Here is a 22,974-nt window from a genome sequence, read left to right as displayed (position 1 = left end):
GAATGGCAAAACGTCATTTTCTCGGATGAATCCAGGTTCTGTTTACAGCATCATGATGGTCGCATCCGTGTTTGGCGACATCGCGGTGAACGCACATTGGAAGCGTGTATTCGTCATCGCCATACTGGCGTATCACCCAACGTGATGGTATGAGGTGCCATTGGTTACACGTCTCGGTCACCTCTTGTTCGCACTGACGGCACTTTGAACAGTGGACGCTACATTTCAGACGTGTTACGATCCGTGGCTCTACCCTTCATTCGATCCCTGCGAAACCCTACATTTCAGCAGGATAACGCACGACCGCATGTTGCAGGCCCTATACGGGCCTTTCTGCTGGCCAGCGCATTCTCCAGATCTCTCACCAACTGAAAGCGTCTGGTCAATGTTGGCCGAGCAACTGGCTCGTCACAATACACCAGTCACTACTCTTGATGAAGTGTGGTATCGTGTTGAAGCTGCACGGGCAGCTGTACCTGTACACGCCATCCAAGCTCTGTTTGACTCAATGCCCAGGCGTATCAAGGTCGTTATTACAGCCAGAGGTGATTGTTCTGGGTACTGATTTCTCAGGATCTATGCACCCAAATCGCGTGAAAATGTAATCACATGTCAGTTCTAGTGTAGGTCTAATATATTTGTACAATCAATACCCGTTTACCATCTGCATTTCTTATTGGTGTAGCACTTTTAATGGCCAGTAGTGTAGAATAACCCCTTAAGAGTCCCAGAAGACCGTTTCCATGAATTTAGCGGATGAAGGTGAGGATTTGAAGTTTTTCTTTGGAGGAGAGGTGGTGTGGCTCCACCCCATGTATTGCCGTTATCTTTCCATTTCGAAGAGATGAAACCATGTTTCAATGTCTGGTACGATGTTCGACAAATAATTGTCACGATGAGCCTCGTAACGCGCAAGCAATTCCGCACAGATGGTCCTTCGTTGCTCTTTATGATATTCTGTTAGACGGCGAGGAACCCAGGGTGCACACGTCTTTGGCTACCCGAATTGGTGGACCAGTGTGTTAGCACTACCAACAGAGACGTCCAGTTGTGCAGCGAGGTGTTTGATTGTGACCCGCCCATCATCTCGAATGAAACTGTTCACATGCTCCAGAACTGCAGGAGTCTCAGCTGTGTGCGGCTGGACGGCACGCTGGAGATCGGACAGGTTTGCGTGACCTTGCTGCGATGGTGAAAAACGCCTCGTCCAACGACTCACCGTGATTTTGTTCACTGCCAGGTCTCCGTAGACATTCAACAAGCGCCTATGACTATCTGCGATGCCATGGTTTTTCGCCAAAAGAAACTCGTTGACATTTCTCTGCTTGGAACGCACCTCCGTTAAGATGCCATTTTGAACGCTACGTATAGTACCGCCGCCTATTAGAACGTCATGAAACTCTTGGGACTGAAGCGAGAATATTCCATGATGTCCCACAGCAAATGCCGCATTTCGTCAACCGAAATTGTCCACGAAAAAAATTTGTTGCATTATTTATTGAGGCAAAGGCCTTGCCGCAGTGGATACTCCGGTTCCCGTGAGATCACCGAAGTTAAGCGCTGTCGGGCGTGGTCGGCACTTGGATGGGTGACCATCCAGGGCACCATGCGCTGTTGCCATTTTTCGAGGTGTACTCAGCCTCGTGATGCCAATTGAGGAGCTACTCGACCGAATAGTAGCGGCTTCGGTGTGTGCTGACCCCACACCCCTCCTATCCGCATCCTATCCGCATCCTCTCTAGGTCATCACCATCAGCAAAACTGGCTCCTGCTCAGGGGCAGCGGGTCGCTTTCCTTGCACACCAGCGGCCGGATAGGCGTCTGAGCGCTGTGGACATCTCCCGCCGTGACGCCACCGGACGGTGGCTGACGTCGTAGTGGACGCAGAAGCGTCGTCTCAGCATACCGCTGGCGCGGGATCCACGCAGCTAGCTTACATAACGAGGCCGTCGGCGCGGCGTAGTACTGTGTCAGCAACGCGGAGTATGTGGGCAGCCAGCCCATCACCAAGTCAGTGGCCAGCCAGCCGCTGACCGAGTGTGTCAAGCAGCGTAGATGCGTCAGTAAAAGAACTTGTTACATTAGCAGCTGCCTTTCTTTGGAGACACCTGGGTTCCCACCTCGCGTCCAACCACCTCTCACGTCATTCTGGCTCGTAGCCGCCCCACCCTGCACCAGGGGGCGCCATACAGGAGATAGTCATAGAAGTGACAAAGGAGAGTGGTTGTGACGAATGTTTACCACATGCTGGAGGGTGTCATCTCACGGCAACAGCAAAGTGGAAAGCGTGATGTTTGTACACAAGCTACAGTTCCGTATTCTGCTCAAGGTAATACGCAGGAAAACTGTTAATAGACTCAAGACGGCTAGTGCCAAGAGCATAGTGTGTTCGAATTGGTGACTTTTCCTCTCGATACAATTTGAAACGAGACTCGTCCGACTAGGCAACATGTTTCCAGTCATCAACAGTCCAATGTCGGAAACTGCCTGGTGGATTACAACTGAGTGCTGGACCGATACTCGAACACTGGACCTATGCCTTCCGCGGCCAAGTGTTCTACGACTGAGCTACCCAAGCACGACTCACAAACCGTTCTCACAGCTTTACTTGTGCCAGTACCTCGTCTCCTACCTTCCAAACTTCACAGAGGCTCTCCTGCGAAACTCCGCTGCAGAGTGAAAATTTCATCCTCGAAACATCCTCCAGGCTATGACAAACCCATGTCTCCGCAGTATCCTTTCTTTCACGAGTGCTAGTTCCGCAAGTTTCACAGGAGAACTTCTGTGAAGTTTGGATGGCAGGAGACGAGGTATCGGTGGAAGTAAAGCTGTGAGAACTGATCGTGAGTCGCGCTTGGGTAGCTCAGTTGGCAGAGCATTTGTCCGCGAAAGGGAAAGGTCCCGTGTTCGAGTCTCGGTTCGGCACACAGTTTTAATCTGCCAGGAAGTTTCATATCAGCGCATACTCCGCTGCAGAGTCATCAAGGGTAGACGAATGGGCTTTAGGCTACGAAAGCTCATATAGATCATGTTTCGTTGAATGCTTTGCACGCTGACTCTTGTTGACGGCCCAGCAATGAACTCTCCACCAATTTGCGGAAGGGTTGCACTTCTGTGACGTCGAAGGATTCTCTGGAGTCGTCGTTGGTCCCGTTCTTGCAGGATCTTTTTCCGGCCGTAGCGATGTCGGAGGTTTGATGTTTTACCGGGTTCCTGATATTCATGGTACACTCGTGAAATGGTCGTACGGGAAAATCCCCACTTCATCGCCTGCCTCTGAGATGCTGTGTCCTATCGCTCGTGCGCCGACGATAGCACCACTTTCAACCTCACTTAAATCTTGATAACCTGTCATTGTAGTTGCTGTAACCGATCTAACAACTGTGCCAGTCGCTTGTTGTCTTATATAGGCACTGCCGACCGCAGCGCTGTATTCTGCCTGTACATATCTCTTTATATGAATACGCATGCCTATACCAGTTTCTTTGGCGCTTCAGTGTAGCAAGCAAAGAGGACATGGGCGGGGACTACGAATAGGTGCCGGTCGATGGGAATATGAGTCGGTGGAGAGGCGAAGGGACCCGAGATAATTCGCGCACGTGCGATAAACACTGTGTCCGGATGGGGCAGCGGTTAACGCAACTGCCTAGTAACCAAGAGATCCCGGGTTCGAATCCCGGTCCAGCAAACATTTTCACTCGCCGCTGATTCTGCACGAAGTCCCGGTGCAGTTGACATCAATAGTTCCTTCCCTTTCCTTTCTCGCTCCCTTCCCCCTCCTGCCCCTGCACCGTCAATTTACATAAAGCATTCTGCCGAACCGGGACTCGGCTCTAGGATCTTGACTTTCCTGGTGCGGTACACAGTTTTAATGTGCCAGCAAGTTTTAAAATATTGTTTTCCTCAAATATTACAACACGTCCCTCTGGCACTCGGCCACTCAACTGTTAACGAATTCGTTTAAGATTATTGATTTTGTAGCCCGTTAACGAACAGTATCGGGTCACTGCCTACACGTCTCTTGCGATGCCTGCTCCATACTTCGTTATTTTGTTTACCGTCGCGCTCGGGCCAGTCGGAGCGATCCACCTACGGCAGCAGTCATTCAGGGCGCCGGACGTGACGTCACGAGGCCTTGCGTAACGGCCGGCGCGGCGCGTGCGGGGGTGGAGGACGTATCGACCCGAGGCGCGGCGCGGCCCGGCGGCTGCCGCTTGCAGAGTACAGCACAGCTCGGCGCTGCACGGCCGGCGCCGCTCTCAAACTCGCTTCTGTGGCGGAACTCGCCTGCCACTCTGGGCCTCGCGTGCAGACCCGCCCACGGCGGCACGGAGATGCGTGCGCCTCGCTATGTTTAGCAGCGATTCAGGCGAGGTTGCCTTCTTTTGAGTGAACTCTGCACGCACCGAGCACACTGCCGGTAAAAAAGTAACCTTGTCCAAAAATAGAAACTAGCATAATATCCGAATAACTGTGAATCAAGAAAACGACTCAAGTTTACAATCAATACGACCACAGCACCACCACGTAAGCAATATTTTATAGAGTCGGCAAACGTGAATTAAGCATAACCTTATGGAACATCCGCCTAACCTTCTGAATGGTTAAATACCCTCAGGTGACAAAAGTCATGGCATAGAGATATGTGTACATACAGATGGCGGTAGTGTCGTATACACAAGGTATACGAGGACAATTCATTGGCGGAGCTTTCATTTGTGATCAGTCCATTCAAGTGAAAAGGTTTCCGACGTGATTATGGCCGCACAACGGGAATTAACAGATTTAGAACGCGGATTGGTGGATCCATTTCGGAAAATGTTAGGGAACTCAGTACTCTGTGAGCCACAGTGTCAACGGTGAGCCGAGAATACCACATTTCAGATCTTACCTCTCACCACGGACAACACAGTGGCCGACGTTCTTCACTTCACGACTGAGCGCAGCAGCTTTTCCTAGTATTGTCAGTGCTACCAGACAAGCAACACTGCGTTAAATAACCGCAGAAATGAATGCGGGGCGTATGAAGAACGTATCCGTTCGGACGATGCCACGAAATTTGGCGTTAATGGGCCCATGCTTGTGGTCACATCGTTCAGCCCCAGAAGACTGGACAATCCTGGCCTGGTCACATGAGTCCCGATTTTAGTTGGTAAGAGTTGACTGCAAAGTTCGAGCGCGGCCCAGACCTCACGAAGCCATGTCAACAAGAGACTCTGCAAGCTAGTGATTGCTCTGTAATAGTGTAGGCTGTGTTTACATGAAATGGATTGGGTCGTCTGGACCAACAGAACTGATCATTCGCTGGAAATTGTCACTTTCGGCTATTTGGAGACCGTATGCAGCCACTCATGGACGTCATGATCCCAAACGACGACGGAATTTTTATGGGTGGCAAGGCGCCATGTCACCAGGACACAGTTATTTTCGATTCGTTTGAAGAACTTCCTAGACAATTCTAGTCAATGGTTTAACCACCCAGATCGCCCGACATGAATCCCATCAAAACTTTATGGGACATAATTGAGAGTTCAACTCTGCACAAAATACTGCACCATAAACCCTTCCGCATTTATGGGCGGCTATAGAGGCAGCATGGCTCAATATTTCTGCAGGGGACTTCCAACGATTTGTTCAGTCCATGACACGTCGAGTCGCTGCACTATGACGAGCAGAGGAGGTCCGACAATATGTTAAGAGGTATCACATGGCTTCTGTCACCTCAATGTATTTTCTTTCTTACACTCCTGGAAATGGAAAAAAGAACACGTTGACACCGGTGTGTCAGACCCACCATACTTGCTCCGGACACTGCGAGAGGACTGTACAAGCAATGATCACACGCACGGCACAGCGGACACACCAGGAACCGCGGTGTTGGCCGTCGAATGGCGCTAGCTGCGCAGCATTTGTGCACCGCCGCCGTCAGTGTCAGCCAGTTTGCCGTGGCATACGGAGCTCCATCGCAGTCTTTAACACTGGTAGCATGCCGCGACAGCGTGGACGTGAACCGTATGTGCAGTTGACGGACTTTGAGCGAGGGCGTATAGTGGGCATGCGGGAGGCCGGGTGGACGTACCGCCGAATTGCTCAACACGTGGGGCGTGAGGTCTCCACAGTACATCGATGTTGTCGCCAGTGGTCGGCGGAAGGTGCACGTGCCCGTCGACCTGGGACCGGACCGCAGCGACGCACGGATGCACGCCAAGACCGTAGGATCCTACGCAGTGCCGTAGGGGACCGCACCGCCACTTCCCAGCAAATTAGGGACACTGTTGCTCCTGGGGTATCGGCGAGGACCATTCGCAACCGTCTCCATGAAGCTGGGCTACGGTCCCGCACACCGTTAGGCCGTCTTCCACTCACGCCCCAACATCGTGCAGCCCGCCTCCAGTGGTGTCGCGACAAGCGTGAATGGAGGGACGAATGGAGACGTGTCGTCTTCAGCGATGAGAGTCGCTTCTGCCTTGGTGCCAATGATGGTCGTATGCGTGTTTGGCGCCGTGCAGGTGAGCGCCACAATCAGGACTGCATACGACCGAGGCACACAGGGCCAACACCCGGCATCATGGTGTGGGGAGCGATCTCCTACACTGGCCGTACACCACTGGTGATCGTCGAGGGGACACTGAATAGTGCACGGTACATCCAAACCGTCATCGAACCCATCGTTCTACCATTCCTAGACCGGCAAGGGAACTTGCTGTTCCAACAGGACAATGCACGTCCGCATGTATCCCGTGCCACCCAACGTGCTCTAGAAGGTGTAAGTCAACTACCCTGGCCAGCAAGATCTCCGGATCTGTCCCCCATTGAGCATGTTTGGGACTGGATGAAGAGTCGTCTCACGCGGTCTGCACGTCCAGCACGAACGCTGGTCCAACTGAGGCGCCAGGTGGAAATGGCATGGCAAGCCGTTCCACAGGACTACATCCAGCATCTCTACGATCGTCTCCATGGGAGAATAGCAGCCTGCATTGCTGCGAAAGGTGGATATACACTGTACTAGTGCCGACATTGTGCATGCTCTGTTGCCTGTGTCTATGTGCCTGCGGTTGTGTCAGTGTGATCATGTGATGTATCTGACCCCAGGAATGTGTCAATAAAGTTTCCCCTTCCTGGGACAATAAATTCACGGTGTTCTTATTTCAATTTCCAGGAGTGTATTTTACTTTTACGCGATCAGGCCCAACGGATCGCGAGCTGCAACATGTTTCCTATTTCATCGTCTTCTATCAATCTCTGCCATCTGCCCTCCGTTCAGTAACAATTAATGACTGTTGCCTGTCTTCACGGACACCACCCCTCCACCTTTTCCTTGGTCTTCCCGGTGGTCTCCCACCTGTGAGGATGAAATCCAGCAGCTTTCATGACCACCCGCCGTCTTTCTCGCCATCCATCCGAGCCATAGCACATCGCTGTGGTCGTTTGCTTCTGATGATTGCTGCTGTATTGGCAGTTCCGTACTGTTCATCTAATTCATCGCTGTTTCTGATTCTCCATCTAACCGTCTTTGAGTCCAGCACCCGAGATCTTCCGCAGCACTTAGCTCTCAAATATGAGATGTTCATGGAAGTCCTGCTTTCGGATACTCCTCGTCTCACGGCCATAAAGTCCCCTGGAATGGATCAAGGTCTTATACAGCCGAATCCTGAACTGTCTAAAGAAATATCTGGAGCGAAGCTGTTGTGTTAGGCTGTAGGAGGATCGATTTTCTGCTGGATTATGGCGTTGATCTCTGCTTCGCATCACAAGCTCTCCATGATAAGTGCTGCCAGGTATCTAAATTCACGGACGCTCTTGCAGGACCGGTATCCCTCCCATCCGCAGTGTTGTAGTTGTCCAGTATCGTGAACTTGGCTACCATTCGTAACGAGTAAACCGTTTTGGTTTTGTTCATGTGTAGGCCGAATTTGCTGGCGGTCATCTCCAGTGCCCTGGCCATTTGTTTCAGTTTCTCTTCAGAGCTGCTGAGTAGGCAAATATGTCAGGTTCTTCCTTCGAATTGGATCCCTTCGAAGTTCTGTTTAAAAGTCTTACATATGATCCTCTCAAGGATAAAACTATACAGGAATTGAACAGGTTAGGGTATAACCATCTCCGTGCCTGAGACCCATCACAGTTTCGGAGTAATTTGTTGCTCGGTTTTCCATCTTCACCTTATTGCGTGGTTCATTTAGGCCGATCTGTACTAGGTTGATGAGTTTCTATAGCATTCAAAATTCTAGGCATCATATTAATTATACCTTTGTTAATTAATAATCTTCGTCTACCTAAACGTTCATAAATAATATTAGACACGCAAAACAAACCAGGAGAACATAAACTATGACCGACTATTAAAGAAAGTGAACCCATACAACCCCATCAATTCATAGTGATTAATCCACCAATAACCATTCTTATGTGAGCAACAGAAGAATAAGGAATTAAACACTTTAAATCAACTTGACGAAAGCAAATAAATCTAACAATAACTCCACCAGATAAACTGAAAGACAGGCAGAAATAATTAAACTTCAACCCAAATAAGAAATAGCCTTTACTACACGAAAAATTCCATAGCCACCTAGCTTCACTCTTGTGACATATGCTGTCATAGGCCTTCCGTAAATCAACAAAAAAAATGTGCAGTGTTCTCTTGTTTTTCCAGTGTGCTGGGGGAGAACAAAAACGTGACCTTACCATTGATCAGCATGATCGAATATGGTTCAGATGGCTCTGAGCACTATGGGACTTGACATCGGATGTCATCAGTCCAAGAACTTAGAAGTACTTCAACCTAACTAACCTAAGGACATCCATGCCCGACGCAGGATTCGAACCTGCGACCGTAGCAGTCGCGTGGTTCCGGACTGAGGAGCCTAGAATCGTTCGACACCCGCGGCCGGCCATGATCGAATACTTTTCTTATATTCACCAGTTAATGATGCTAAAAAGCTTTGAATCCTTTGTTCAAAATGGTTCAAATGGCTCTGAGCACTATGGGACTTAACATCTATGGTCATCAGTCCCCTAGAACTTAGAACTACTTAAACCTAACTAACCTAATGACATCACACAACATCCAGTCATCACGAGGCAGAGAAAATCCCTGACCCCGCCGGGAATCGTACCCGGGAACCCGGGCGCGGGAAGCGAGAACGCTATCGCACGATCACGAGCTGCGGACAATCCTTTGTATGAAGGCTGTTGGACACGATCTTATAGCATACATTAAGCAGAGTGACTACTCAGTAGCTGTCACATTTCAATTTGTCACCCTTGTTATGGACTGGACAGTTCAAAACCATTTTCCATTCTGCTAGTAGTAGTCCAGAATGGTTGTATTAGACGGTGTAGTGTTTCTGTAAGTTTCTCGCCTCCTTTCCTGATCATCTCGACCAGTATTCCGTCTTCATCTCGGCTCTCATTCTTCCTAAGTTATTTCATTTGGTTTTGATCCCATCCAATGTCGGCAGAGGCTAATCTGGGTCAGCTGTGGAAAAAAACCGTACTTCGTGTTCAGTACAGTTAAAAAGCTGGTCAAAGTAATCATTCCATCCTTCGGCGATTTCACTATCGTTGGTTAGGTCTTTGACAAACTTTTGTCTGATACCTTTCCCTGGACGTCTTTAAATTCTGCTTCCGGCTCAACGATGATGTCATTAACTTACTTTCTCTTTGCTCTTCTCCAAATTGCTTGCTTCTCAGAGTTACTTCTAAATTTTTAAAAAAGTCGGTGGCTCGTTCTCGACTACTAGCAGCTGACCCTTAACATAAAGAAATTTAACGCACTGTAGCAAGCTCTGTCAGGCTCCATTTACGGTGCCGATTATGTAGTAGCTATTTTTGGTAGCACTAAGTTGGGCGCAAGTTATGTGGTAGAGCTATCTTTGATAAGCCTACATTTGGAAGAAGTGTATCGCCTGATTTCTGAAGGTGAATAACCGAAGATGAAATCAAAGAGTTGTGCTGTGTGAAGGCTATCAGAAAATAATATACATGAAAACATGCAACTGAGTTATTAATCAAGATCTTTAATGAAATGAAGCTACTAAAACACAATCCACTGCGTCAGAGAACCCTTGGCTTGGATGGAATGTTAACTGCAATTCAGTTATTCCATTTGCGTCTCTGAGCACAATTGCATTTGGCGATATATGTACTACAAATATTCACAGAGTTTGGAGTGCAGAGTCATGCTATCAACTCTGGTGAAAAGTGAGAGTGCTGCCTTATAGTGCAAGCAGAAGTGTCACTCTCCATATCGTGAGGGCCGGAAGAGCGGCTGGAGAAGTGGGCTCACTACGTCGCAAGTCTTTTCTGTCGAGTGGTATGTCACAGTCTCTGCAATTCCATTACTGTGGATCGTATCACATAGTCTCCAACGACTGCCTCAAGTTACTCAGCGAAAATCATCAGTGAGCAAAGATGCATGCAAACATCTTGGGACTCAAAACAATTAAAGAGTAGTGACAGCAGCAATTAACAACATTAACGGCTCTTTTTGTATGCAGAATGCCCCGTGTTCGTCGGTTTTGTGCTATTGGAAGAGGTAATCTATGTGGCCGTCCATGGTCGATGCAGTTACTGGCCACTCATCCTGGATTTAGACGTCATAGAAGCTGCTGCGAGCTAGTTCTCTATTGACCACTCACGCAGATGCCGGCTACCAGTTTTCGTTGACCTACTGGCAACTTACGTTAGTGTTGATCGTCGGTAAAGCAGATGCCAGACTGAGATTCATTGGAAGAATCCTAAGGAAATGCAATCCGAAAACAAAGGAAGAAGGTTACAGTACGCTTGTTCGCCCACTGCTCGAATACTGCTCAGCAGTGTGGGATCCGTACCAGATAGGGTTGATAGAAGAGATAGAGAAGATCCAACGGAGAGCAGCGCGCTTCGTTACAGGATCATTTAGTAAGATAAACTCCAGTGGAAGACTCTGCAGGAGAGACGCTCAGTAGCTCGGTACGGGCTTTTGTGAAAGTTTCGAGAACATACCTTCACCGAAGAGTCAAGCAGTATATTGCTCCCTCCTACGTATATCTCGTGAAGAGACCATGAGGATAAAATCAGAGAGATTAGAGCCCATACAGAAGCATACCGACAATCCTTCTTTCCACGAACAATACGAGACTGGAATAGAAGGGAGAACCGATAGAGGTACTCAAGGTACCCTCCCCGCCACACACCGTCAGGTGGCTTGCGGAGTATGGATGTAGCTGTAGATGTGCAACGCGAGGGTCTAATATTGAATTTTATGAAAATAATTTATTGTAAAACACTAGGCAACCTCTTAAGCAACATGTTGAGCAATCTGCAGTTTGAAGTATAACAATGTGAAAATAACAGCAGATGCTGTGTACTCAATGATGGCTTGCCTGAAGGCTCTGTTCTTGCTCCGGTGTACACAGGAAACCTGCCGAACTTGACCTTCCGGAAACTCCAATTTGCAGGTGATCTTGCAGTTTCATATGAGAGTAAATATATTTCTGAATGAGAACAACACCTGACAGACTCACTAAACCCTATTAATATTGTAAGACATGCCAATTAAACCTAATTATTCTAAAACAGAAATACGTTTTTTTCACCTCTCTAATCGTCTAGCATCAGCAAAGATCAGCCAACGATTTGTCTCTTTTGGCTTAGTGAAATATAACGATAACCCAAACTATATTCGTGTCAAATTAGACAGGATGCTAACATATAATAAACATATTTTCAACACAGCTAACAAAGTACAAACACGAATGAACCTCGTGAGGAAGCTGGTGGGTAGCACATGAGTAACAAATACACCAGTTTTCCGTGGACCATTCCTCGCGTAGACTGTTCATTTACGACAATTACGGTGTTCCCTTTAGCAGCGTTTATGATTATAGAGTTGTTAACTGCAAATTCATCGTTCATCTTTCAACTATTTTCAATTCATAGTTTATTTTATGTTTGTTTTTGTTTTTCTCAATTAAAATAAAATCATTAACATATGTTTTTGGGTGTGGTCCGCCTTTAGCAAAACACAATTTTGTTTTTTGTCCCAGACATGTATCACTACAGTTGCAGCATCATCAGTGTTTTTTTTATTATGGCTGCTAAACAGAAGAAATGTTCTTTACTGTTTAAATACTTATAAATATTAGTTTCTAAATCGTAATTACAGATTTTTGAAGAGCACATAAAATTGTGTCTTCATACCTTCTTACCACATGGTGTGGTTTTCTTGCTGTATTACGTTTTTACAGTTTCTGTTTTTCTTTATAGTTTGTCGCCTGCAACTATATACAACTTAATGTAGGCAAAATATTTACGCAAAAATTACGATTTCTAAACTGTTATGGCTAGAGAGATAGTAGGTTTGAGGATTTATCATTATTATTAGAATTCTATATATTCATTTATTTTTAGTTTTGTGTGTGTGTGTGTGTGTGTGTGTGTGTGTGTGTGTGTGTGTGTGAGGGGGATGGTGGGAGCTCTATAGGTTGGTATTATCCAATAATTCTTTGAGGGCAGAGAAAAAGAGTTCCTTTGCAGAGAGCTGTGTATTCATTTATTACTTGCTCTTCTTCAACTATGGCTTTTTGTATTTGATAATTTTCTTCAATTATAAGTTTTTATGGGGGGCTGTTGCTGCATTTACGAATTTTCAAATCAGTGTTGATGTCTGTTGGGCTATGGTTATTGTCCATAAGGTGTGCAGCAAATGTGGAATGACAGCTGTTACTTTTTAATGCCCTTCTGTGTTCTGTGTATCTGGTATTTGAGTTTCTGCTTGTCTGTCCTATATAAACTCATTTGCAGTCCTGGCATGTTAGTTGGTAAATACCAGAGGTGTTGTGTTTGTCTGTGCTTGTGTTGGCTGTCCTTAGTTTCCTCTGTGTTGAGTTGTCTGTCCTGTAGGCTATTTTTAGCCCTTGTTTTTTTAAGTGTGTCTGTGGTCTGCTTTAATGTTGTAGGTGAGATTGAACCACTTGTTTGTTGTTGCGGGTGTTTCTTCTTCATGTGTGCTCGTTTGTGTTCTGTGTGTTTCTAAGTCGGTGAGAAGGCTTTTGTGTGTTGGGTGCCTTTATTAATTTTGTTTTAATTTTGTGGTTCAGTTTATCTATAGTGTTTGTGTCATTCTCTACAGCTATTTGTCTGTTTCTAATTCATTGTTATAGTTGCTTTCAGTGAGTGGAGTTTTATTCAGTCTGTGTAGCATATATCGGAAACCAGCTAGTTTGTGTGTAATCAGATGATTGGGAGGTTTTTGAATGGCTGTGCTGCTGGTGGTTACTCTTCTGAATAAGGAGAATTGGTATTGGTTGTTGTATTTGTATATTGTGAGGTCAAGGAAATTTAAAAATTTGTTGTTTTCTGTTTCTAAGGTGAATTTTACTTTTGGGTGGACGTTTTTCGTATCACTAAGGAATTGTTGGATGCGACTAGGTGTTTCATCTATAAGGCATATCATGTCATTTACATAACGATACCAATATATTATATGGTATTGTTTGGATCCTACTATTATTTCAAATATTTTAATTTCAATATGATTAAGAAAAATATTGGCTAGACGTCCACTGACTGGTGACCCCATTGGAAGTCCATCTTCTTGTGAGTAGAACTGATTATCAAATAAGAAATAGTTTTGCTCTGTGATTAGTTTTAGAATGCTAGCTATTTATTTTATGTGGGGTTTGGGAATTTCTGCCTATTCTTCTAATTGTTGTTTGATGATACTGATGGTTTCTGTGGTGGGATATTGGTGTACATGGATGTGATGTCAAATGATGTGGGTGTGACTGTTGTGGGTACGTTGATGTCTTTGATTTTTTTTATCAGCTCTTCGGTGTAGTATATGCTTCTGTTATTTGTGTATATGTAATGTTTCCGTAAGTATGTGTGCATTTCTGCGGCTAAGTGATATGTGGATGCACTTCTGAAATTGACAACGGGGTATATCGGAATGCCCTCCTTGTGGAACTTTAGTAGGCTGTTCAGTGTGTGTGCTTGGGGCTGCTTTTGTTTCAGCCATTTCGCTTTCTCTTTTGTGAATATGTGTGAGGTATTTTTTAGAAGCGTTTGTGTGTTTTTCTGGTTTCTTTGTGTTGGGTCGCTGGTTAGCTTTGTTATGTTATTGTCTTTCAGAAATTTTAAGGTTTTATCTTTGTATTTATCCTGTTTCATTATTATCATGCTACTGCCTTTGTCTGATCTCGTAATGAGAGCCTCGTTGTTTTTAAGTCTGTTTTTTATTTTTCTGCGTGTTTTTTCTTCTTCAGTTTTTGTTCTTGTCAATATGTTGTTCTTGTTTTCCTTTATTATGTATATTATTTCTTTTGCAACTAACTCTCTTGTCGGACCCGGAAAGTGGCACCTTGATACCGGCGCATGAGAGGTAATACATCAGGACGGAGGATGTCTGTGACGTCTCGTTATGCTGGCAGAATTCTCTCAATCACTACCAATTGTGACCTGAAGTCAGGCCTGATGCTCCCCACATCATAACGCTAGAAGTCTCTCCAAAGCATTAGAAGAGTGGAACCTCTTCCCAGCTCGCCGCTATATTCTCCAACTTCGGTCATCCTGGGTAGAGCAAAACCGAGATTCAGAACCTTGGCCGGCCAGGGTGGCCGAGCGGTTCTAGGCGCTACAGTCTGGAACCGTGCGGCCGCTACGATCGCAGGTTCGTATCCTGCCTCGGGCATGGATGTGTGTGGTGTCCTTAGGTTAGTTAGGTTTAAGTAGTTCTAAGTTCTAGGGGACTGATGACCTAAGAAGTTAAGTCCCATAGTGCTCAGAGCCATTTTCAGAACCTTGAACACAATGCGTCGCCATTCACCAGCATTCGACGCTTCACAGTCACTGTCGTGATATTAGCGGCAGCCTATGTATGGGATTGTAATTCTCTAGTCTGCCTGCTGCTAGTGTCCTACCAATGATGCAGGATGACAGAATTTTCATTACTTTTCCCTGTTGGCATATCGCAGATGTGAAAGATTGTGATAAGCCTGGTGCACTATACGGTGATCCTCTCTTGTGGTGGTCAGATGTGGTTGACTGGAATCTTGACGGCGAGTATGGCTGCCCTAACGTTCTCGGGCTGCTGTCACATCTGAATGCCTCTCAAATCTGTACACTAGACGATTTGACCAGGTGACGAAATGTAGACCCACAATGAGGCCCCTTTCAAACTCTGTCACATGCTGATAGTGCTGTCTCACATGATTACGCAGCAACCCCTCTTACTGTAAAGTGATTACTTAACATCTGACGCTATTCACGGCCCCCCTAATATGCCTGACCGGGCCTGTTACCACTAAACGCTAACAACACTAATACACTCTGATCTCCGTGCTACTGTCACAGAGAATTGTAACTGGACAAGGATTTGAGCCCTATTCTCTTGAATCGGGGCCCAGAGCCTTAACTATTAGTCGCCGACGCTCAATGAGCATTTGTAACCATGAAACTGGAATAACAGCATAACGACGTAGGTTCGAGAATTAAGAGGAAGTACAGCCTGAATGGTCAGCAAAATAAAAACAAAAAAGAAAAATAATTCAAACACAGAGAACCGCTGCAACTCATCCACAGTGTCATTACAGCCGATTTTCATTGTACCATCAATTCAGAAAGATTATTTGGAGAAATAGAACAACACCGAACTGACAACAGCCAAAACTACGAGTGGCAGTACTAGACTATGACGACAGATAATAGGGTTACTAGGTGGCGCGACACCTGCGCTGAACGTACAGCGCAAAGTCCCGTCATTGTGTATTAATGACCGTGAAACGGAATCTTAACATTATCACCCAGTTTCCGATTACCTTGGCATACAATCAGTGATACACATGCATGAGGCTACTCCATCTGGTTGGCGGCTTAATTGGACAATTTAGTTGTTACGTTCCCTACACATTAGTACCTCCAGCCAGTTGTCCACAATTGTTCTGGTTCACAATATTTTTTTTTACATTGGAATATTCGTAGTTTCGAATTTATTTTGCTCTTTTATGCTTTAGCAACATTCCACAAAGTTTGTCCCTAATGGCAGACACGTTTTCTGTGCAGTGAGTGAAAAAGTATTCGGACAACTTGTAAACCTGAGGCTTTTCTGAGATGTATCACACATGTGAAGAACCATCAGTAGCTGTGCAGTCCAGTCCATACAAAAAAAGAATACTTAATCACGTGATATTCATGTTTCCAATCACCGATTAAAATTGTGTACTTAAATACGATTCCAACGATAATAATCACATGTAGGCAGCATATTTAATTGGCAAGTCGATATATTTAATACTGAAATTTATACGTTAACAGTAATTTTCCTCAGCCATCTGGACCCATCGATGTTTTGCCTAGGTAAAGTACCATCGGATGACAATTTTGTTTGCGCGGTCATCACGCGCAGCAAGCACAGAAATATTCGTTTTGTAAATAAAAACTGCCTTTTATTGCTACAATGTGTTTTATTTCCTCCAGATGCGTTTCGCATCTTAGTTAAAGGAGCCTTCATTGGAAAGTTGAATCATACAGTTTTGTTTTGATATGCGATATTTGTAGATTACAAAACAGTGCATGTCTTGTTTAATACCTAAATAAGTGATTACTTACAGTTCGCAGTTTTGGTTGGTATCCGCGTTTCCTCTCATCTGGTCACATGCTGGACGTCGCACTGTAACTTCACTTACGAAACATAAGCACATTTTCTTGTTATGACCTTCTTTTCTTCCCGTCAGCTAAATTAAGAAAGCCACGAGATGGCGTAAATTAGTAAGGTTCGGAGCCATTGCATTCGATGTCGAGGTCATTAGAGACTAAGTACAAGCTCGAAATGTTTCAAGAATGAGGAAGGAAATCGGCCGTCGCCTTTCGAAGGACATCTACATCTACATTTATACTCCGCAAGCCACCCAAAGGTGTGTGGCGAAGGGCACTTTACGTGCCACTGTCATTACCTCCCTTTGTTGTTCCAGTCGTGTATGGTTCGCGGGAAGAACGACTCCTGGAAAGCCTCCGCGCGCGCTCGAATCGCTCTAATTTTACATTCATGATCTCCTCGGGAGGTATAAGTAGGGGGAAGCAATATATTCGATACCTCATCCAGAAACGTACCCTCTCGAAACCTGGCAAGCAAGCTACACCGCGATGCAGAGCGCCTCTCTTGCAGAGTCTGCCACTTGAGTTTGCTAAACATCTCCGTAACGCTTTCACGCTTACCAAATAACCCTGTGACTAAACGCGCCGCTCTTCTTTGGATCTTCTCTATCTCCTCTGTCAACCCGACCTGGTACGGATCCCACACTAATGAGCAATACTCAAGTATAGGTCGAACGAGTGTTTTGTAAGCCACCTCCTTTATTGATGGACTACATTTTCTAAGGACTCTCCCAATGAATCTCAACCTGGCACCCGCCTTACCAACAACTAATTTTATATGATCATTCCACTTCAAATCGTTCCGCACGCATAACTCCCAGATATTTTACAGAAGTAACTGCTACCAGTGTTTGTTCCGCTATAATAATACAATAAAGGATCCATCTTTCTATGTATTCGCAATATATTACATTTGTCTATGTTAAGGGTCAGTTGCCACTCCCTGCACCAAGTGCCTATCCGCTGCAGATCTTCCTGCATTTCGCTGCAATTTCCTAATGCTGCAACTTCTCTGTATACTACAGCATCATCCGCGAAAAGCCGCATGGAACTTCCGACACTACCTACTAGGTCATTTATATATATTGCCTGGAGCGGTTCGGGAAAACCACAGGAAACGGAAATCTGGACTGCCAAACTCGGATCTGAGCCGTCGACCTCTCGAATGCGAATCCACTGTGCTAATCGCAGCGCCCCTCCATCCGGTAAACTTCGGTTGTAGGCAGGCCGTCGCGTAAGTAGAAGATTTTCTGGCGCAGTCGCTTTCCTGGCGCCACAGCAGGTAACCAAAACTTAACGTCAACAGGTCGGGCGAACTCCGCGGCCAGAAACCGCGTCTGCCGAGACTGTCGCCATAACAGTTGGCCACACGACAGCCCAAGTGCCACTGCCCGCCTTCCACTGAGGCTGATTCTTTTTTCCTACTGATTTTTGACGTCGCTCCCATGGCGTGAAACAATTCTTTCGTCATAACACTAAGAACCTATCGATACAAAAATCAAACAGAATGGTATTGTTTTATACATATATTAAAATGTGTCTGTAAAGGTTTCATGGATAATGTTTTCCAACGTAAGTTTAAGTCTGGAATCTCTCATCAGATTGTCCAAGTTGTTATTATTATTATTATTATTATTATTATTCAGAACAGTGTAAACAAGCGAGATGTGAAACGCTACCATCGAACTACTCATTTTGTCCTCGTGATTGGAGAACTGTGCTTTCAGCGTGACTGACTTGCTGGTGGTAAGAGGGGTTCAAATGGTTCAAATGGCTCTGAGCACTATGGGACCTAACATCTACGGTCATCAGTACCCTAGAACTTAGAACTACTTAAACCTAACTAACCTAAGGACACAACACAACACCCAGTCATCACGAGGCAGAGAAAATCCCTGACCACGCCGGGAATCGAACCCGGGCGCGGGAAGCGAGAACGCTACCGCACGACCACGAGCTGCGGACGGTAAGAGGCGAATCGACATCAGAAAGAGAAGACGTCCCACTACAATTTTTACAGGAAAATACGGATTGTAAGCATTCGTCGCCTGGTTGCTGTGGATAGGGGTGCTAATGGCAAGTGAAGATTCCGCAGCAGCACCGCGGCTTGGTTGGACCCGCGTCACTGCAAGGCGAGAGTCAGCGCATGGCGGAATCTCATGTTGAGCGACAGCCATCGGCAGCTGCGATGACACACACAGAGAGAGAGAGAGAGAGAGAGAGAGAGAGAGAGAGAGAGAGAGTGGGGAGGGAGAGAGAGAGAGAGAGGCCAGGTGCCGCGTATCGACCCGAGCTGCCCGGCACTGCGCCTGACGGCTAGGCAACCCGCGACTCGCCTCAACGCCTCCACCAGCAGTCCTACTTGTTGTGCTACGTCAGTAGAGGTAAATTCACAGTGCGACCTGCAAACAGCGTATCCTCCTAACGAGAGGACTGCCCCAGGGATCGGTGATTTACCTTGTCTTGTACTACGCACCACCTAGTACATCTGCGCAGATGACGCCGCACTAATTTCCATAAGGCGATCACCTGCTGTAATTCTACACCAATTACAGAATTTTTGTCGAGAGCTCGAGAAATGTACAACGGACTGGCGACTGGGAAACAATGTAGTCAAAAGATCGGCATCCAGCTTACCAGCAAATGACTTCCAGAATTGAAAACATAGTCGTCTTTAATTGAATAGCCGGCCGGTGTGGCCGTGCGTTCTAGGCGCTTTAGTCTGGAACCGCGTGACCGCTACGGTCGCAGGTTCGAATCCTGCCTCGGGCATAGATGTGTGTGATGTCCTTAGATTAGTTAGGTTTAAGTAGTTCTAAGTTCTAGGGGACTGATGACCTCAGATGTTAAGTCCCATAGTGCTCAGAGCCATTTGAACCATTTTTTAAATTGAATAATACCAATAGTAATAATAACCAGTTTTGGTTTAAGCAGTCTGTCCTCTTTCAATTTCAAGTAGACTGTAGCTGATCTTTCATCTCTTCTTAGGACCCGAAACATCTCAAGTCCCTTGGGGTGTATATTTGTACGAGGGCATTTCGAAAAGTAAAGATACAATGGCTCGCAGTCCTTAAATAGAACATTTATTTAGAAAACGTCAGTTACATCTTATTAACTGGATTAGTTGTTATTTTTCGACATAATCAGCCCCGTTATCCAAACATTTGTTAAGTCGGTGCACAAGCTTTTGTATCCCACAGTCTTAGAAGGTTGCCGCCTGTTGTCGGAACCACATTTCAACTTCATCTTTGATCTCTTCATCGTCGTGGAATGATTTTCCACCACGATGTGATTTCAGGTAACGGAAAACATGGAAGTCGGTGGGAGCAAGGTCCGGGCTGTATGGCGGATGGTCCAAAACGTCCCATTTGAAATGTTTGAGTAGTGCTTAGGGTACGAGCGCTGTGTGAGGCCGAGAGCGTTGTCATGAAGCAAGCGGACTCCACTCGTCAGCATTCCCCTGCGTTTGTTTTGAATTCCCCTTCGAAGACGTTTCAAAGTCTGGCAATATGCAGCAGCATTAATTGTCGTTCCAGGAGGCATAAATTCCAACAGAAGAATGCCTTGTCTGTCCCAAAAAACAGAAGCCATGATTTTCATCGTTGAAATCGATGTTCTGCATTTCTTGGCTTTTGGTGAATTCGAATGGCGCCATTGCATTGATTGTTGCTTGGATTCAGGTGTATGGCGATAAACCCACGTCTCGTTACCTGTCACAATATGATCAAGGAACTAATCACCTGCTTGAGCATAGCGTGTGAGGAAGTCGAGTGCAAAGCCCTTCCTTTTCTTTTTGTATTCTTCCGTCAACAGTTTTGGAACCCAGCGCGCACACAATTTCCTTTACCCTAACTTGACAGTCACAACGTCGTAAAGAGTTATCACTGACACATCCGGTATGATCTGATCCAATTCTTTCAATGTGAGACGTCTATTCGCACGAATTGCTTCCTCTGTTCCCTGAAGAAGGGCATCAGAGATCACAGATGGCCGACCTGTTCTTTGTTCGTCATGAACATCGGTCCTACGTTCAGAAAAATGACGACACCATTTCGTTACATTTTGTCGATTCATAATGTTCCCATAAACAGAAACAATTTCTTTGTGAATATCCGTTTTTGCGTGAAGAAAACGTATGACGGAGCGCACTTCGCATTTGGCGGGATTCTGCATCGGCGCAGCCATTTTAAACACGACCTACTCCAACCAGAAGCAACGTTCAACTGCCGAACGACCGCGAGGAGAAAGCCAACGGTTCAAGGTTAACACCAGTGTTGCCAAATTGCTCGCCAAAACTCTTTTGTTCCTCTGGCGTACGGTGTATCTTTACTTTCCGAAATACCCTCGTACATTAATTTACGTATTCGTTGAGCTGACATCCTTTTTTATATTTATTTACGCCATTTCTTTCTGCACTCCTCTATTTTCTGAAGTAGGCTTTCGACACCCAGTTCGTTTCTGATGTCACAATTCTTTATTGTATAAAAAAAAAAAAAAATTGGTTCAAATGGCTTTGAGCACTATGGGACTCAACATCTTAGGTCATAAGTCCCCTAGAACTTAGAACTACTTAAACCTAACTAACCTAAGGACATCACACACACCCATGCCCGAGGCAGGATTCGAACCTGCGACCGTAGCAGTCCCGCGGTTCCGGACTGCAGCGCCAGAACCGCACGGCCACCGCGGCCGGCCTTTATTGTATCAATAAGTTTGCAACAAGCTAGTGGGTCACCTTATAGCTGAAGTTTTAGCAGATTGTATTATTTATAATTGGTTGTAATAGAAGAGCTTTGAAAAATCTCAGGTCTTTAAAAATATTTATTAGTTCTAGCGATTCATCATCAATTATAATTTTGTCTTAAATGCTCCTCACCATGGAAACCAATTTTTTAGTGTTATCCTTCAGTAGGTAATTGAGTGCACCCTTGTCTCATTCCTTGAGAGATGATTCTCACAAATGGACTTCCATTTTGTACTTTAATTTTGTTGCTTATGTACTTACTCTGAATTACACTCATTACATGCTGAGGTATATCATTCTTTTCTAAAATTTCCCACAGTTTTACTCTGTTCACTTTATTAAAAACCCTCTCACAGTCGATAAACACGATGTATATGGGATGATTGTATTCTCTGCTTTTTTTTCCTTCACTAATTTGTCAGACTGGGGAAACACGTCCAAGCAAGATATTCTTATCCGAACCCCATTCTGTTCTTCTGTAATAAAAGTTTATGAAGGTATTTTTGGTCCATTTGTTATTACTTTCACTATATGTAGTACCTAGAGTTCAAAGGATTAATAGTTCGATAATGGTCACGTATCGTCCGGTCCTCTTTTTTTAAATTGTGGAATAACAATTGCAGTTCCCCAATCTTGTAGTACATTTCTTTATTTCCAGCATGTATTTGCAATATTTAATGCTCAATAACATTAATTATATGTTGTTTTGGTCTTCAGTCCGAAGACTGGTTTGATGCAGCTTTCCATGCTACTCTATCCTGTGTAAGCCTCTTCACATCCGTGTAACTACTGCAACTTACAGCTTTCTGCATCCGCTTATTGTATTCATTTCTTGGTCTCACCCTACAATTTTTACCCCACACATACAATACTAAATTGGTGATAACTCGATGTCTCAGAATGTATCCTTTCAACCGATCCCACCTTCTAGTCGGGTTGTGGCACTAATTTCTTTTCTCCCCAATTCTTTTCAGTGCTTTCTAATTACTTACGTACTCTATGCACCTAATCTTCAGCATTCTTCTGTAGCACCACATCTCAAAATCTTCTGTACTCTTCTTGTCTGAACGGTTTACCATCCATGTCTCACATCCATATGTGGCAACACTCCATACAGCTACTTTCAGAAAATACTTCCCAACACTGAAATCTATATTCTATGTCAGCAAATTTCATTTTCTTTTGGTATCTTCCCGTGACGTCATTGCGTTATGGCATGTGACCGTCGTAACTGTGCGAATAGAAACATAACAGAACACCGACAATATTTTTTGGCGTCTATGTTATTTTTGTGAAATACTGATTGTGGCGACAGACCGGTTTCTAGCGCCGCCTGTAGTGTAGATCAAGTTGAAAGGTAACAATTTGGTTGTGAGTTGGCGAACCCCCCCCCCCCCCACACCCCGCCCCCCACTGTGAATACGATATCAAAGTTATGGTGAAATACAGATATGTAGCGTTGTCCAAATTCTAGCTTATGCTGGAAAATGGTAGTTTCGTTCTGAGTATGCGAATCGTTTTCGAAGTTAATCCAAAAAAAGGCACAGTGGCACTTCTTCCATGTCTAAGAAACTTCCCAGCGTGCTTTCTACATC

The 22,974-nt window shown here is 45.3% G+C and overlaps 1 pseudogene; it reads left to right on the top strand.

The window, feature by feature from the left end:
* The first annotated feature begins 1,502 nt into the window (after positions 1-1,502).
* On the top strand, positions 1,503-1,620 carry LOC124596811 (annotated as a pseudogene).
* Positions 1,621-22,974: the final 21,354 nt, after the last annotated feature.

The sequence above is a fragment of the Schistocerca americana genome, chromosome 2, assembly GCF_021461395.2.
Source record: "Schistocerca americana isolate TAMUIC-IGC-003095 chromosome 2, iqSchAmer2.1, whole genome shotgun sequence".
Lineage (NCBI taxonomy): Eukaryota > Metazoa > Arthropoda > Insecta > Orthoptera > Acrididae > Schistocerca > Schistocerca americana.
Note: the sequence above shows the minus strand (reverse complement) of the source record. Positions and strands in the feature narration are given on the sequence as shown.